Here is a 19,550-nt window from a genome sequence, read left to right as displayed (position 1 = left end):
CGCGCAGCCGTGCAGGGCGAGGGTCGGGCGGGCGGGCAGGAGGACCGGTAGGGGTGCGAGCGCGACTGGCGGCAAGCAAGTGAGGAACGGCGAGGAGGCTGCGTGGGGGTCGCGGGGCGTGGGCGTGCGTTGGGGACTAGGGTGTCGGGACGAGGAACCGGGCGCGACTGGTGTTGGGCCGTCATTTTTTTCTGGCCCACTAGTATGTGTAGGTATATAGGATGTCTCAAAATCCCAGGGTGGGCCGCGGCCCACCCTGGCCACCCTGTACGTCCGCCACTGGTGTTATCTATATGTGGCAAGGAAATGCTCCTGCAGGCTCCACATGGAGCATCTTCATGTCCTCACACTTATGTAGGCTTCGTATCCCTGTCTCTGGTCGCATCGTTTGAATCGGTGTTCAACTGAAATTGTTTATCTTTGCCATTATTTGTTTTAGGATGACGATGTAGTTACATTACATACATATACCTACATGTCGCGCCTTCATTGTACAGCTAGCGCTTAGTGTCGATCAATGGCAACAGCTCCGCGGCGCCTTCTCCTGCCTCTCCTCGCCGTTGTATTGTCCGCATCTTGCGTCAGCGTCATTGTAGCAGAGGGACAGACATACTGGCCACTTCATCCTTACTGCCCGACCACGGGCAACTAGACAGGGGATAGCCGGTACCGGCTAAATCTTCTGACTCTCGTGGGCAACCTCCCGGTGTGTGCCCTCGGCAACCGTTTTTATTACAACGGCACGGCCGGCGAATCGCCGGACCAGGTGTTTGGCCTCATCTCGTGCTTTGCGGACCGCAACTGGACCCAGTGCCGCGTCTGCCTCTACGCCGCGGCCAACGGGATACATCACTCATGCCCCTTCAGCCGGTAGATGAAGGGCGCCTATGACTCGTGCCTTCTCCGCTACTCCAACGACTCCTTCGTCTCCGTCGCCGACCTCAGCGTCGCCTTCTACTCGTGGGACTACACCAAGGTGGACTATCCGGCCGGCATGAACAGCACGAGGTGGGATCTATTGACTCAGCTAACGGCGGAGGCCGCGCGTTCGCCGCTGCTGCTCGCCAACGGGAGCGTGTCGTACGCGGCCAGCTCGCCGTCGCCGACGACCATACATGGTCTGGTGCAGTGCACGAGGGACCTTAACGCGAGCGAGTGTAGCAGGTGCTGGAATTTTGTCTATTTTAGGGCCTAGCCCAATAGTAGTTTTCAGAATTTCCTAATAAATTCTAGAGGCCCATACAGCCCATTCGTGCAAGGCAAGAAGTGGAACTAAAGTTTAGTCCCACATTGCTAGTTTAGAGGGAGTTGGACCTCTTTATAAGGGAGGCTCTTTCTCCACATGTATAAGCATGAGAACAAGAGGGACATCCACGCGCGCTCCTCCTCTTGCGCGTCACGGCGACTACTTCCCAGACGTCGACAACCTGCTCGACGACATGGCTGGCGAGGACACCGACCCCAAAACAGGTGCATCTGCTCCCATTCCGCATACTCTTCCTATTCGAGGTTCTGTCACAACTTCTTGCTATAGTATCGCATGATTTATTTTATCACTGTTATACTAGGCATGCTTTATCTAGTATTTCTGTTAATAAAATCATTCGGTAAATTGCTCATATTTCCAACAATCCAAAAACCTTATGATAGGCAATTTACCCCAAGTGGTTTTGCTGCTTCCATGAGACCTCCTATGTTTGAGGGTATCCACTATAAGAGGTGGCGCGTGAGAGCAGTCTTATGGTTTCAAACCATGAGTTGCTATGACGCCACTCTTGGCAAACCTGAAGGAGAGCAAGATGCCCAACAGGCAGAAGCTTTTCAGAAAATGGATACCTTGTTTAAGGCTGCTCTCTTGAGTGTTCTTGGTGAGAATATTGTTGATGCCTATGCGTCAATTGATAATGGAAAAGATATGTGGGACGCACTCGAGGCCAAATATGGGGTCTCGGATGCTGACACTGAGCTGTACATCATGGAGCAATTCTATGACTACAGGATGACTGAAGAGCGCTCTGTGGTTGAGCAAGCTCATGAGATACAGTCATTTGCTAGAGAACTTGAGCACTTCAATTGTATCCTACCGGACAAGTTTATTGCCGGAGGTATCATCACTAAGCTTCCTCCCACGTGGAGGAACTTTGCTACCTCATTGAAGCATAAGAGGCAGGAGTTTTCTGTTCCGGATCTAGTTGGTACTCTTGATGTGGAAGAAAAGGCAAGACCAAAGGACAACCATACTCGAGGTATTGAGGGAGGTTCTAGTGCCAATCTGGTACAGAAGAAGAACTTCCAGCCCCACAAGTTCAAGAACAAGGGCAAGTTTGACGGTAAAGCAAAGTTTGATGGGAAGAACAAGGCTATGCAGCACATGAACTTCAAGAAGAAGAATGACAAGAAGAAAGGTGTTTGTCATGTGTGTGGGGATCGTGATCATTGGGCTCCTAGTTGCCCTAATCGCTATGACAAGTGTCATCCTGCGAAAGGCGGCAAGACCGCTAATGTTGTCATTGGAGACACTGACATGAAGGATGCTGGGTATGGTATATTTCCCACTATTCTTTCAATATGTCATTCTCCTGATTGGTTGATTGACACGGGTGCTACTGTGCATGTATGCAGTGATATTTCCATGTTTTCGTCTTATCAGACCGCAGGGACTTCAACCGTGCTGATGGGCAACGGTTCAAGTGCTTCTGTTCATGGTGTTGGCACGGTCGATCTGAAGTTTACTTCGGGGAAGATCGTGCAACTGAAGAACGTGCATTATGTCCCCTCCGTTAATAAAAATCTTGTTAGAGGATCTCTTTTGTGTAGAGATGGCTACAAGCTTGTCTTTGAGTCAAATAAATTTGTAATTTCCAAGTATGGAACCTTTGTTGGTAAAGGCTATGAGTCAGGAGGCCTGTTTTGTTTATCCTTATCAGACGTTTGCAATAAAGTTGTTAATCATGTTTGCAACAATAGTGAATCAAATGTGTCGCATTCACGTCTCTGTCATGTTAACGTTGGTTGCATGTCGCGACTAGCGAAGTTAAACTTAATCCCTAGTTTCACCACTGTCAAGGGATCTAAGTGTCAAGTGTGTGTGCAAGCTAAGCAACCTCGTAAGTCTCATGTGACTGCGGAAACGAGAAATCTTGCACCACTAGAGCTCATACATTCAGATCTATGTGAAATGAATGGTGTTTTGACAAAAGGTGGAAAGAAGTATTTTATGACGCTGATTGATGACTCCACCAGATACTGCCATGTGTATCTTCTGAAATCTAAGGATGAGGCTTTGAACTACTTCAAGATCTATAAAGTCTAAGTGGAAAACCAACTTGATCGAAAGATCAAGAGGCTTAGGTCCGATCGTGGTGGGGAGTATTTCTCAAATGAATTTGATTCCTTTTGTGCGGAACATGGTATAATTCATGAGAGGACGCCTCCCTATTCACCTCAGTCAAATGAGGTGGCCGAAAGAAAGAACCGTACTCTAACTGATTTGGTTAACACCATGTTAGACACATCGGGTCTCTCTAAGGAATGGTGGGGGGAGGCGATATTGACTGCATGTCATGTCCTAAACCGAGTTCCCACAAAGAACAAAGAGATAACTCCATTCGAGGATGGGAGAAGAAAAGGTTAAAGCTCTCTTATCTACGAACCTGGGGTTGTTTGACGAAAGTCAATGTGCCAATTCCAAAGAAGCAGAAGCTGGGACCAAAAACGGTGGATTGTGTTTTCCTGGGATATGCTTTTCATATCATTGGTTATAGATTCTTGGTTGTAAAATCTGAGGTACCTGACATGCATGTCGGTACGATCATGGAGTCGAATGATGCGACTTTCTTTGAAGATATCTTTCCCATGAAGGATATGGCTACCTCATCTAATCAGGAGATGCATAGTTCATTGAATCAGGAACCGGTTACAATTACTGAACCTGCCATTTCGATGGAACACTTTGAAAGTCCTGTGGAGGAGAACAATGAAGTTCCTACTAGGAGCAAGAGACAGAGGACTGCAAAGTCTTTTGGTGATGATTTTCTTATGTATCTCATAGATGACACTCCCAGTTCTATTTCAAAGGCCTATGCATCTGAAGATGCCGACTACTGGAAGGAAGCAGTTCATAGTGAGATGGATTCCATCTTGCCGAATGAAACTTGGGAGATAACTGATCGTCCTTATGGGTGCAAACCTATAGGATGGAAATGGGTATTCAAGAAGAAGCTTAGGCCTGATGGTACTATTGAAAAGTACAAGGCCCGGCTCGTGGCTAAGGGTTATACCCAAAAGGAAGGTGAAGACTTCTTTGATACTTACTCACTTGTGACACGACTGACCACTATTCAAGTTCTACTTTCGCTAGCTGCCTCACATGGTCTTCTCGTTCATCAAATGGACATTAAGACTGCTTTCCTAAATGGAGAGTTGGACGAGGAAATTTATATGGAACAACCAGATGGGTTTGTAATAGATGGTCAGGAAGGGAAAGTGTGCAAGTTGATGAAGTCTTTGTATGTACTCAAGCAAGCACCCAAACAGTGGCATGAGAAGTTCAAAAGAACTTTAACAGCTGCAGGCTTTGTTGTGAATGAAGCTGACAAATGTGTGTACTATCGCCATGGTGGGGGCGAGGGAGTTATGCTTTGCTTGTATGTTGATGACATACTGATTTTCGGAAGAAATCTGAATGTTATTAAGGAGGTCAAGGATTTCCTATCTTGCTGTTTTGAGATGAAGGATTTAGGAGTGGCTGATGTCATTCTAAACATCAAGTTATTGAGATACGATGATGGTGGGATTACATTGCTTCAATCTCACTATGTGGAAAAGATCTTGAGTCGCTTTGGCTACAGTGACTGCAAACCCTCTCCAACACCATATGATGCTAGTGTGTTGATTCTAAAGAACCGAAGAATTGCTAGAGACCAATTGAAATATTCATAGATTATTGGCTCGCTTATGTACTTAGCCAGTGCTACAAGACCTGACATCTCTTTTGCTGTTAGCAAACTGAGCCAGTTTGTCTCAAAACCAGGAGATCTGCATTGGAAAGCTCTAGAGAGAGTTTTGCATTATTTGAAAGGCACTGCGAATTATGGAATTCACTACACTGGGCACCCAAAGGTGCTTGATGGGTATAGTGACTCCAACTGGATCTCCGATGCTGATGAGATAAAGGCCACGAGCGGATATGTATTCACTCATGGAGATGGCACTGTTTCTTGGAAGTCTTGCAAGCAGACCAGCTTAACGAGGTCAACAATGGAAGCACAACTCACAACACTAGATACAGCTACGGTCGAAGCAGATTGGCTTCGCCGACTCTTGAATGACTTGCCGCTTGTTGAGAAACCTGTATCGGGTATCCTTATGAACTGCGACAGTCAGACTATGATCACGAAAGTGAATAGCTCAAAGGATAACATGAAGTCATCAAGACACGTTCAGAGTGTTGGGGAACGTTGCAGAAAATTAAAATTTTTCCTACGGTTTCACCAAGATCCATCTATGAGTTCATCTAGCAACGAGTCATGGGAGAGTGATTGCATCTACATACCACTTGTGGATCGCGTGCGGAAGCGTTCAATGGAACGGGGTTGATGGAGTCGTACTCGCCGTGATTCAGATCACCGATGACCTAGTGCCGAACGGACAGCACCTCCGCGTTCAACACACGTACGGAGCGGATGACGTCTCCTCCTTCTTGATCCAGCAAGGGGGAAGGAGAGGTTGATGAAGATCCAGCAGCACGACGGCGTGGTGGTGGATGCAGCAGAACTTTGGCAGGGCTTCGCTAAGCAACTACGGAAGGAGGAGGAGGTGTTGCAGGGAGGAGGGAGGCGCCAGGGCTTATGGTTGCGGCCACCCCTCCCTCCCCTCCCTTTATATAGGCGCAAGAGAGGGGGGAGGGCCCAGCCTTGCCCCTTCCTCCAAGGAAGGGGTGCGACCAAGAGGGGGGGAGGAGTCCATCCTCCCCAAGGCACCTCGGAGGTGCCTTCCCCTCTTTGGACTCTCCCCTCTCCAAGTCTTCTTGGCGCATGGGCCTCTTGGGGCTGGTGCTCTTGGCCCATATAGGCCAAGGCGCACCCCCTACAGCCCATGTGGCCCCCCGGGGCAGGTGGACCCCCCGGTGGACCCCCAGACCCCTTTCGGCACTCCCGGTACAATACCGATAAAGTGCGAAACTTTTCCGGCGACCAAAATAAGACTTCCTATATATACATCTTTACCTCCGGACCATTCCGGAACTCGTCGTGACGTCCGGGATCTCATCCGGGACTCCGAACAACATTCGGTTTGCTGCATACTCACATTCATACAACCCTAGCGTCACCGAACCTTAAGTGTGTAGACCCTACGGGTTCGGGAGACATGTAGACATGACCGAGACGGTTCTCAGGCAATAACCAACAGCGGGATCTGGATACCCATGTTGGCTCCCACATGCTCCTCGATGATGTCATCGGATGAACCACGATGTCGAGGATTCGATCAAACCCCGTATACAATTCCCTTTGTCAATCGGTACGTTACATGCCCAAGACTCGATCGTCGGTATCCCAATACCTCGTTCAGTCTTGTTACCGGCAAGTCACTTTACTCGTACCGTAATGCATGATCCCGTGACCAAACACTTGGTCACTTTGAGCTCATTATGATGATGCATTACCGAGTGGGCCCAGAGATACCTCTCCGTCATACGGAGTGACAAATCCCAGTCTCGATCCGTGTCAACCCAACAGACACTTTCGGAGATACCTGTAGTGCACATTTATAGTCACCCAGTTACGTTGTGACGTTTGGTACACCCAAAGCACTCTTACGGTATCCGGGAGTTACACGATCTCATGGTCTAAGGAAGAGATACTTGACATTGAAAAAGCTCTAGCAAAACGAACTACACGATCTTGTGCTATGCTTAAGATTGGGTCTTGTCCATCACATCATTCTCCTAATGATGTGATCCCGTTGTCAATGACATCTAATGTCCATAGTCAGGAAACCATGACTATCTGTTGACCAACGAGCTAGTCAACTAGAGGCTCACTAGGGACATGTTATGGTCTATGTATTCACACGTGTATTACGATTTCCGGATAATACAATTATAGCATGAATAAAAGACAATTATCATGAACAAGGAAATATAATAATAATGCTTTTATTATTGCCTCTAGGGCATATTTCCAACAGTCTCCCACTTGCACTAGAGTCAATAATCTAGTTACATTGTGATGAATCGAACACCCATAGAGTTCTGGTGTTGATCATGTTTTGCTCGCGAGAGAGGTTTAGTCAATGGATCTGCGACATTCAGATCCGTATGTACTTTGCAAATATCTATGTCTCCATCTTGAACATTTTTACGGATGGAGTTAAAACGACGCTTGATGTGCCTGGTCTTCTTGTGAAACCTGGGCTCCTTGGCAAGGGCAATGGCTCCAGTGTTGTCACAGAAGAGTTTGATCAGCCCCGACGCATTGGGTATGACTCCTAGGTCGGTGATGAACTCCTTCACCCAAATTGCTTTCTGCGCTGCCTCCGAGGCTGCCATGTACTCTGCTTCACATGTAGATCCCGCCACGACGCTCTGCTTGCAGCTGCACCAGCTTACTGCTCCACCATTCAACATATACACGTATCCGGTTTGTGACTTAGAGTCATCCAGATCTGTGTTGAAGCTAGCGTTGATGTAACCCTTTACGACGAGCTCTTCGTCACCTCCACAAACGAGAAACATGTCCTTCGTCCTTTTCAGGTACTTTAGGATATTCTTGACCGCTGTCCAGTGTTCCTTGTCGGGATTACTTTGGTACCTTCCTACCAAACTTACGGCAAGGTTTACATCAGGTCTGGTACACAGCATGGCATACATAATAGATCCTATGGCTGAGGCATAGGGGATGACGCTCATCTCTTCTTTATCTTTTGCCGTGGTCGGGCATTGAGCCGAGCTCAATCTCACACCTTGCAATACAGGCAAGAACCCCTTCTTGGACTAATCCATTTTGAACTTCTTCAAAATCTTATCAAGGTATGTGCTTTGTGAAAGACCTATGAGGCGTCTCGATCTATCTCTATAGATCTTGATGCCTAATATATAAGCAGCTTCTCCAAGGTCCTTCATTGAAAAACACTTATTCAAGTAGGCCTTAATGCTGTCCAAGAATTCTATATCATTTCCCATCAAAAGTATGTCATCTACATATAATATGAGAAATGCTACAGAGCTCCCACTCACTTTCTTGTAAACGCAGGCTTCTCCATAAGTCTGCATAAACCCAAATGCTTTGATCATTTCATCAAAGCGAATGTTCCAACTCCGAGATGCTTGCACCAGCCCATAAATGGATCGCTGGAGCTTGCATACTTTGTTAGCATTCTAAGGATCGACAAAACCCTCCGGCTGCATCATATACAGTTCTTCCTTAAGATGCCCGTTAAGGAATGCCGTTTTGACGTCCATCTGCCATATCTCATAATCATAGTATGCGGCAATTGCTAACATGATTCGGACGGACTTAAACTTCGCTACGGGAGAGAAAGTCTCATCGTAGTCAATCCCTTGAACTTGCCGATAACCCTTAGCGACAAGTCGAGCTTTATAGATGGTGACATTACCATCTGCGTCCGTCTTCTTCTTAAAGATCCATTTGTTTTCTATCGCTCGCCGATCATCGGGCAAGTCAGTCAAAGTCCATACTTTGTTTTCATACATGGATTCTATCTCGGATTTCATGGCTTCTAGCCATTTGTTGGAATCTGGGCCCGCCATCGCTTCTTCATAGTTCGAAGGTTCACCGTTGTCTAACAACATGATTTCCAGGACAGGGTTGCCATACCACTCTGGTGCGGAACGTGTCCTTGTGGACCTACGAAGTTCAGTAGCAACTTGATCCGAAGTACCTTAATCATCATCATTATTTTCCTCCTCAGTTGGTGTAGGCATCACAGGAACATTTTCCTGAGCTGCACTACTTTCCTGTTCAAGAGGTAGTACTTCATCGAGTTCTACTTTCCTCCCACTTACTTCTTTTGAGAGAACTCTTTTTCCAGAAAGGATCCGTTCTTGGCAACAAAGATCTTGCCGTCGGATCTTAAGTAGAAGGTATACCCAATGGTTTCTTTGGGGTATCCTATGAAGACGCATTTTTCCGACTTGGGTTCGACCTTTTCAGGTTGAAGTTTCTTGACATAAGCATCGCATCCCCAAACTTTTAGAAACGACAGCTTAGGTTTCTTCCCAAACCATAATTCATACAGTGTTGTCTCAACGGATTTAGACGGTGCCCTATTTAAAGTGAATGTAGCTGTCTCTAGAGCGTATCCCCAAAATGATAGCGGTAAATCGGTAAGAGACATCATAGATCGCACCATATCCAATAGAGTGCGATTACGACGATCGGACACACCGTTACGCTGAGGTGTTCCAGGCGGCGTGAGTTGTGAAACGATTCCACATTTTCTTAAGTGTGTACCAAATTTGTGACTTAAATATTCTCCTCCACGATCCGATCGTAAGAATTTTATCTTTCGGTCACGTTGATTCTCTACCTCATTCTGAAATTCCTTGAACTTTTCAAAGGTCTTAGACTTGTGTTTCATCAAGTAGACATACCCATATCTACTCAAGTCATCTGGGAGAGTGAGAACATAACGATATCCTCCGCGAGCCTCAACACTCATTGGACCACACACATCGGTATGTATGATTTCCAACAAGTTGGTTGCTCGCTCCATTGTTCCGGAGAACGGAGTCTTGGTCATTTTGCCCATGAGGCATGGTTCGCATGTGTCAAATGATTCATAATCGAGAGACTCTAAAAGTCCATCAGCATGGAGCTTCTTCATGCGCTTGACACCAATGTGACCAAGGCGGCAGTGCCACAAGTATGTGGGACTATAGTTATCAACTTTACATCTTTTGGTATTCACGCTATGAATATGTGTAACACTACGTTCGAGATTCATTAAGAATAAACCATTGACCATCGGGGCATGACCATAAAACATATCTCTCATATAAATAGAACAACCATTATTCTCGGATTTAAATGAGTAGCCATCTAGTATTAAACGAGATCCAGAAACAATGTTCATACTCAAACTTGGCACTAAATAACAATTATTGAGGTTTAAAACTAATCCCGTGGGAAAATGTAGAGGTAGCGTGCCGACGACGATCACATCGACCTTTGAACCATTCCCGACGCGTATCGTCACCTCGTCCTTCGCCAGTCTCCGCTTATTCCGCAACTCCTGCTGTGAGTTACAAATATGAGCAACGGCACCGGTATCAAATACCCAGGAGTTACTACGAGTATTGGTAAGGTACACATCTATTACATGTATATCAAATATACCTTTGGTGTTGCCGGCCTTCTTATCCGCTAAGTATTTGGGGCAGTTCCGCTTCCAGTGACCCTTCCCCTTGCAATAAAAGCACTTAGTCTCAGGCTTGGGTCCATTCTTTGACTTCTTCCCAGTAACTGGCTTACCAGGCGCGGCAACCTCCTTGCCGTCCTTCTTGAAGTTCTTCTTACCCTTGCCCTTCTTGAACTTAGTGGTCTTATTGACCATCAACACTTGATGTTCTTTCTTGATTTCAACCTCTGCTGACTTCAGCATAGAGAATACTTCAGGAATGGTCTTTACCATCCCCTGCATATTGTAGTTCATCACAAAGCTCTTGTAGCTTGGTGGGAGCGACTGAAGGATTCTGTCAATGACCGCCTCATCAGGTAGGTTAATATTCAGCTGGGTCATACGGTTGTGCAACCCAGACATCTTGAGTATGTGCTCACTGACAGAACTATTTTCCTCCATCTTACAACTATAGAAATTGTCGGAGATGTCATATCTCTCGACCCGGGCGTGAGCTTGGAAAACTAGTTTCAGCTCCTCAAACAGCTCATATGCTCTGTGATGCTCAAAACGCTTTTGGAGCCCCGGTTCTAAGTTGTAAAGCATGCCGCACTGAACGAGGGAGTAATCATCAGCACGTGTCTGCCAAACGTTCAAATCGTCTTGCAGTGCTGGGAGAGCAGGTGGGTCACCTAACGGTGCTTCAAGGACATATGCTTTCTTGGTAGCTATGAGGATGATCCTAAGGTTCCGAACCCAGTCTGTATAGTTGCTGCCATCATCTTTCAGCTTGGTTTTCTCTAGGAACGCGTTGAAGTTCATGTTGACATGAGCGTTGGCCATTTGATCTACAAGACATATTTTGCAAAGATTTTAGACTAAGTTCATGATAATTAAGTTCATCTAATCAAATTATTTAATGAACTCCCACTCAGATTTGACATCCCCTTAGTCATCTAAGTGTTACACGATCCGAGTCGACTAGGGTGTGTCCGATCATCACGTGAGACAGACTAGTCATCGTCGGTGAACATTCTCATGTTGATCGTATCTTCCATACGACTCGTGTTCGACCTTTCGGTCTCCGTGTTCCGAGGCCATGTCTGTACATGCTAGGCTTGTCAAGTTGACCCTAAGTGTTTTGCATGTGTAAAACTGTCTTACACCCGTTGTATGTGAACGTAAGGATCTATCATACCCGATCATCACGTGGTGCTTCGAAACGACGAACTTTAGCAACGGTGCACAGTTAGGGGAGAACACTTCTTGAAATTGTTGTAAGGGATCATCTTATTTACTACCGTCGTTCTAAGTAAACAAGATGCATAAAACATAATAAACATCACATGCAATTATATAAAGTAGTGACATGATATGGCCAATATCATATAGCTCCTTTGATCTTCATCTTCGGGGCTCCATGATCATCTTGTCACCGGCATGACACCATGATCTCCATCATCATGATCTCCATCATCGTGTCTTCATGAAGTTGTCACGCCAACGACTACTTCTACTTCTATGACTAACGCGTTTAGCAATAAAGTAAAGTAGTTTACATGGCGTTCTTCAATGACATGCAGGTCATACAAAAATAAAGACAACTCCTATGGCTCCTGCCGGTTGTCATACTCATCGACATGCAAGTCGTGATTCCTATTACAAGAACATGATCTCATACATCACAATATATCATTCATCATTCATCACAACTTCTGGCCATATCACATCACATGACAATTCCTGCAAAAACAAGTTAGACGTCCTCTAATTGTTGTTGCATCTTTTACGTGGCTGCAATTGGGTTCTAGCAAGAACGTTTTCTTACCTACGAATAACCACAACGTGATTTTGTCAACTTCTATTTACCCTTCATAAGGACCCTTTTCATCGAATCCGCTCCAACTAAAGTGGGAGAGACAGACACCTGCCAGCCACCTTATGCAACTAGTGCATGTCAGTCGGTGGAACCGGTCTCACGTAAGCGTACATGTAAGGTTGGTCCGGGCCGCTTCATCCCACAATACCGCTGAAGCAAGATAAGACTAGTAGCGGCAAGCAAGTTGACAAGATCTACGCCCACAACAAAATTGTGTTCTACTCGTGCAATAGAGAACTACGCACAGACGTAGCTCATGATGCCACTGTTGGGGAACGTTGCAGAAAATTAAAATTTTTCCTACGGTTTCACCAAGATCCATCTATGAGTTCATCTAGCAACGAGTCATGGGAGAGTGATTGCATCTACATACCACTTGTAGATCGTGTGCGGAAGCGTTCAATGGAATGGGGTTGATGGAGTCGTACTCGCCGTGATTCAGATCACCGATGACCTAGTGCCGAACGGACAGCACCTCCGCGTTCAACACACGTACGGAGCGGATGACGTCTCCTCCTTCTTGATCCAGCAAGGGGGAAGGAGAGGTTGATGAAGATCCAGCAGCACGACGGCGTGGTGGTGGATGCAGCAGAACTTGGGCAGGGCTTCTCTAAGCAACTACGGAAGGAGGAGGAGGTGTTGCAGGGAGGAGGGAGGCGCCAGGGCTTATGGTTGCGGCCACCCCTCCCTCCCCTCCCTTTATATAGGCGCAAGAGAGGGGGGATGGCGCAGCCTTGCCCCTTCCTCCAAGGAAGGGGTGCGGCCAAGAGGGGGGGAGGAGTCCATCCTCCCCAAGGCACCTCGGAGGTGCCTTCCCCTCTTTGGACTCTCCCCTCTCCAAGTCTTCTTGGCGCATGGGCCTCTTGGGGCTGGTGCTCTTGGCCCATATAGGCCAAGGCGCACCCCCTACAGCCCATGTGGCCCCCGGGGCAGGTGGACCCCCGGTGGACCCCCGGACCCCTTTCGGCACTCCCGGTACAATACCGATAAAGTGCGAAACTTTTCCGGCGACCAAAATAAGACTTCCTATATATAAATCTTTACCTCTGGACCATTCCGGAACTCCTTGTGACATCCGGGATCTCATTTGGGACTCCGAACAACATTCGGTTTGCTGCATACTCATATTCATACAACCCTAGCGTCACCGAACCTTAAGTGTGTAGACCCTACGGGTTCGGGAGACACGTAGACATGACCGAGACGGTTCTCGGGCAATAACCAACAGCGGGATCTGGATACCCATGTTGGCTCCCACATGCTCCTCGATGATGTCATCGGATGAACCACGATGTCGAGGATTCGATCAAACCCCGTATACAATTCCCTTTGTCAATCGGTACGTTACATGCCCAAGACTCGATCGTCGGTATCCCAATACCTCGTTCAGTCTTGTTACCGGCAAGTCACTTTACTCGTACCGTAATGCATGATCCCGTGACCAAACACTTGGTCACTTTGAGCTCATTATGATGATGCATTACCGAGTGGGCCCAGAGATACCTCTCCGTCATACGGAGTGACAAATCCCAGTCTCGATCTGTGTCAACCCAACAGACACTTTCAGAGATACCTGTAGTGCACCTTTATAGTCACCCAGTTACGTTGTGACGTTTGGTACACCCAAAGCACTCTTACGGTATCCGGGAGTTACACGATCTCATGGTCTAAGGAAGAGATACTTGACTTTGAAAAAGCTCTAGCAAAACGAACTACACGATCTTGTGCTATGCTTAAGATTGGGTCTTGTCCATCACATCATTCTCCTAATGATGTGATCCCGTTGTCAATGACATCTAATATCCATAGTCAGGAAACCATGACTATCTGTTGACCAACGAGCTAGTCAACTAGAGGCTCACTAGGGACATGTTATGGTCTATGTATTCACACGTGTATTACGATTTCCGGATAATACAATTATAGCCGGAATAAAAGACAATTATCATGAATAAGGAAATATAATAATAATGCTTTTATTATTGCCTCTAGGGCATATTTCCAACACAGAGAAGGTTAAAGTCTGTCAGAAAAATGAGAAACTCCGGAGTTATTGGATTGGATTATATCCAAACATCTAAAAATCTGGCAGATCCTTTCACTAAGGGTCTATCACGTAATGTGATAGATAATGCATCGAGGGAGATGGGTATGAGACCCACAATATGAGTTGTTCACAGTGGTAACCTATTCTTTGTGATCGGAGATCCCGTGAATTAGATGTGGAAGACAAGCTGTTGGTCAACTAGGAGGAGAGTACTCCATGGAGATGCAATACTCTCCTAATCTGCATGGCAGGTTGATGTATATCTTAATGTGTTCTAAGTGGCTCTGTGAAGCAGAGATGTTGTCCTACAGAACATCTTTGGAAGAATGCACCTATATGAGTCTAATGGTTAAACGTCGCAATCTATGAGAGTAGGATTCTCTCTAATAAACTCATGAAAGGTCTCGGAGTATGACGTATAAGCTCCACCCGCGGGGAAGACCCACGGTAGCCACGTATCGGTCAAGGCTTTGTGTGAAGCTAGATTCGCAAAAAACTTGTAGTTCAAGGCCTAGTCCACTGTTCAAGTTGCTTACTAGTGTAGCATAGAGTTCTAGGTGGAAGTTCAACTTAACAGTCTTCACTACAGTACCGGTATATAAAACAGTGTTTTGGAACCAAAGGCAAATTTTGTGTGCCTCTGGGATCTGGTGGGGGATTGCTGGAATTTTGTCTATTTCAGGACCTAGACCAATAGTAGTTTCAGAAATTCCTAATAAATCCTAGAGGCCCACGCAGCCCATTCATGCAAGGCAAGAGGTGGAACTAAAGTTTAGTCCCACATTGCTAGTTTAGAAGGAGTTGGACCTCTTTATAAGGGAGGCTCTTTCCCCACATGCATGAGCATGAGAACAAGAGGGACATCCACGCGCGCTCCACCTCCGTCGCCCGCCTCGCCAGGCCACACCTCGTCACGAGGCGCCGCGCCGCGCCGCGGGTTGCGGGAATGAGCCGAGCCGATGTCTAAATTTTTGCCACGCACGACGGGTATATGAAAGGTCACACGGAAGCTGAAACATTTTTCTATAGTGGAGATTGAATACGAACAGCGCACCTCTTCGCCTGCTGCATGTTCGTTTCATCTCCCTCATTCTCTTCAGCTCCCGACGCAGCCTCTCGCCTCCTTCTCTTGCGCCTATAAAAGGGAGGTCGCTCCTCTCAGAGAGACGCACCAGAACCTCTTCTTCCTCTCGCCACAAGTTCCTGAGCACTGCGCTGATGCTACGTTCTTCCCCATCACGGCTTGTGGCGTGCACCGCAGGTCGGGACAGTAGGCCTCCGGAACCGCACCTTTTGAGTCATGTACGGGAGAAGGGTGATAAGGTTTTTGGGGAGCGCTCAGCGCGACTACTGACTTCTTCGTCACGGACGCCCCGGACTCCGACGACTACTTCCCCGACGACGACTTCTTCCCCGACGTCGACAACCTGCTTGACGATATGGCTGGCAAGGACACCGACCCCAAGACCGGTGCATCTGCTCCCATTCTGTACATTCTCATACTCTTCATGTTCGAGGTTCTGTCACAACTTCTTGCTATAGTGTCTGTTCTAGATGTGCTCAGTTCTAGTTCACATATGCAGATGTTGTTTACCTTCTCTTTGTCAAATCGCATGATTTATTTTATCACTGTTATACTAGTCGTGCTTTATCTAGTATTTCTGTTAATAAAATCATTTGGTAAATTGCTCATATTTCCAACAGCAGGTGCCTTGTCGAATTGGTGTCAAACCACTCCAGTGTGTTCCCTAGCAACACCGGTGGTTTGATAAAGTGCTACAGCTGCTATGCCATATACAACATCGGCGACTTCCTTTGTGTCACTCTTCCGCTGCCACTTGCACAGCCACCGTCGTCCAATCTCCCACCAGGATCAGGAGGTTAGTAACTTCGGTGCTATTATTTTTTTTCCGATTTTTTACTGGTTATCTTCTCTCTCGACCCAATTGCCGAAGATAACTCATTGATGGTAATGTGGTGTTTTTCTCGTTCAAAAGCTCCGCCACTTGCTACCGGCCGGACTAGGAGCTGGAAGCAACTGGTGACCGGCGTGTTTGCTGGTGTCGTCGTTGTGTTCATCATCTCATCGAGTCTCTTGATTTGTTTCCTTTTGCGCTGTCGGAGGCGAAATCACATGGCAAGACAAGTAGATACTTTTGACGATGATGATCCATTGGAAGATGACTTTGAGAAAGGGACTGGGCCCAAGCGGTTTCGCTATAGCGATCTTGCCGCCGCCACCAGCAACTTCTCTGACGGCAAGAAGCTGGGTGAAGGTGGTTTCGGTTCGATTTACAAAGGATTCTTGAAGGAGCTTAAAGTTGAGGTGGCTATAAAAAGAGTGTCCAAGACCTCCAAGCAATGGAGGAAGGAGTACATCTCAGAAGTGAAGATCATTAGCCGGTTGAGAGACCAAAACCTAGTACAACTCATTGGTTGGTGCCATGGCGACGGCGAACTCTTGCTTGTCTACGATCTTATGCCCCATGGAAGCCTAGATACTCACCTTTACAGTTCAAACACCATATTATCGTGGCCACTCAGGTGCGTATACACACGATAGCTGGTCTGTAATATACTAGTATGTGTAAGTATTAACCATCAAGCTTATCTATCTGAACTAATATGTTTTAATTTATTTTGGTTTTGTGCTATTTTTAGGTATGAGATCATGCTGGGTTTAGGGTCCGCGCTTTTGTACCTGCATCAAGATTGGGAGCAATGTGTTCTGCACCGTGACATCAAGCCAAGCAACATCATGTCGGACGCGTCATTTTGTGCCAAACTTTGTGATTTTGGGCTCGCACGACTTGTCGACCACGGTCGAGGACCATACACGACAGGTCTGGCAGGAACAGTGGGCTACATGGACCCTGAGTGCATGGTCACTGGAAGGACCAACACAGAGTCCGATGTCTACAGCTTCGGCGGCGTCATGCTTGAGATCGCCATTGGCAAGCGGTCCACAGTTGCTCGGGGACGAGAGGATGTCATTCATCTAGTGCAATGGGTCTGGATTCATGGGGAAGTGGAAGGACCCTTGAGCTGGCCGATGCACAGCTCAACCTGGAGTTCAATGACCAGGAGATGGAGTGCGTGATGGTGGTCGGGCTCTGGTGCGCGCACCCTGACCGGAGCTTGAGGCCGTCCATCAAGCAAGCGGTCAGCGTGCTATGCTTTGAGGCACCTCTGCCAAGCCTTCCGGCAAAGATGCCCGTCACGACATTCACGACAGCAATTGATTCTTCATTAGTTTGTGCATCTCAGCTTACAGGCGGCACATGACAGATTATGCTTGATTGTATGGAAAGAGTAAGACGCGCACGTACACACACTAGCTATCATTGTCTGACTTTTTTTACTTCTGATGTAATTATTTGGCACTATAAAAAACGCAAGTAATACAAAATACACACGTCTGTAGACCACCTAACAACGACTACAAGCACTTGAGCGAGCCGAATCCGTGTCGTCGTCATCACACCCCCCCTCACTAGATCCGGGAAAAACTTATTGCAGTAGACAGTCAGAAAGTCATCATGCCAAGGTCCCACGGGACTAGCACACTAGATTAACAACCGTAGTTAATGAAGAGAAGCGTCGATTAGAATAATCCAACCTGTAGACCCGTGAACAGGAACTGGATCAAGTGGATCCACCGAAGACCAACACCGACCAGGTCAGGTAAGGTGCGTCAGAGACACACCTCCACACGCCCTCTGAAGACATTAGTCGTGCCGCCAGTAGGAGGGTTAGGTAGGGAGATGGTTATTCCATCTTCAGGGAGTCGCTGCCACGCATTTTAAGCAGTACACAAACCCTAATCAAACTCAAGGAAACACCTAGAAATGAAGCATGACGTCCCTCCCTCACGTTGGCAATGGGTAGGGTCCACCACGCATCCTTGGGCGTAAGGCCACCGAAGCCGAGGCCAACCGCCAGCGGCGCTAATAGAGGGTGTTATGTTATGATCCAAATTCATATATAAATATAATGGGCTAACTTCTTGCGAGTAGAATGGAGCTCCGGCCTGTCGCCAGGAGGCTTGGGATGCTAACCCTCATAAAGAACATTAGAAGGTTGTTCAGTGAATTTTCACATACCTTCGTGGCACTTTCAATGCTTGTTTGAAATTCGGCGGAACTTGTGAGAGACTAGCTGGCTATGTGGATTCCGATTTTTCTTCCAGCGATTTGGACAAGAGGAGGTCCCTTACAGGTTAAGTGTTCACCGTTGGTGGTTGTGCGTGGAGTTGGAGGGCAATGTTGGAGCCAGTAGTTGCCCAGTCTACCACTGAAGCGTAATGCATGCTATGTAGAAGCATGTAAGGAATTAGTTTGGCTGAAATGTTTGTATACTGAGCTTTGTGGAGATAATTCTTGCATTAATCTATTTTGTGATAGTCAAAGTGACATATACCTTACTAAGAATCAGATGTTCCATGAGAGAACAAAGCACATTGATGTCAAATACCATTATGTTCGAGACATTGTTGAGCAACGTAAACTGAAGGTATGCAAGACTAGTATTCATGATAATTCTGATGATATACTGACAAAGCAAGTTCGCGTTGCTAAGTGTGAGCTTTGCTCAGACTTAGATGTTATAAATCATTAGCCCTAGCGGTTGTTTGATGCCGAAAGTGTTTTCTTTGTTGTTAAGGGAGAAGATTCTCATTCATACTACAAGATGGAAGTTATCTAAAGGTGGAGTTTTTTATGTTATGATCTAAATTCATATATAAAGATAAAGACTAACTTCTAACGACCAGAGCTCTGGCTTGTTGCTGGGAGGCTTGGGCCAGAGCGGAGCAGATCAGTATTGACTTAGGTCACCTCTATTACATATATCCACTGTAAGCCGCCAAACGGGATAAGTTGGTTAGTTGTAAATCTCCGGTGCTTGTAAACACTCTTGATATAGTGAAGTTTGATGGCTGATGTTCGTGTGTTTTTTTCTTTGCGCTGGAGGGATTTTTCACGTTAAAATCTCGTGACTCCCTGTGTTGATTTTGTTCTTTGTCGTTTGATTTGCCTGTAGTTTCTAGGGTGCACTAGTAGAAAACAGGGCTATCGCTCGGGCTTGGCCAGCCCATTAGTCCCGGTTCTTCACGAACCGGGACCCATGGGGGGTATTAGACCCGGTTCATGAGCCGAGGGGGCCGGCCGGGGCCTCGTGGGCATTGGTCCCGGTTCGTCTGGACCCATTTGTCCCGGTTCTAGGCACGAACCGGGACCAATGGACCTTGCTCCTGGCCCACAG

General features: G+C 46.8%; 1 pseudogene; it reads left to right on the top strand.

Moving 5' to 3' along the window:
- Positions 1 to 517: 517 nt before the first annotated feature.
- On the top strand, positions 518 to 17,573 carry LOC119292479 (annotated as a pseudogene).
- The last annotated feature ends 1,977 nt before the right edge of the window (positions 17,574 to 19,550 follow it).

The sequence above is a fragment of the Triticum dicoccoides genome, chromosome 4B (genome assembly GCF_002162155.2).
Source record: "Triticum dicoccoides isolate Atlit2015 ecotype Zavitan chromosome 4B, WEW_v2.0, whole genome shotgun sequence".
In the NCBI taxonomy this organism is placed as follows: Eukaryota; Viridiplantae; Streptophyta; class Magnoliopsida; order Poales; family Poaceae; genus Triticum; species Triticum dicoccoides.
The sequence above is the reverse complement of the archived record's forward strand: the minus strand, read 5'-3'. Positions and strand labels throughout refer to the sequence as shown.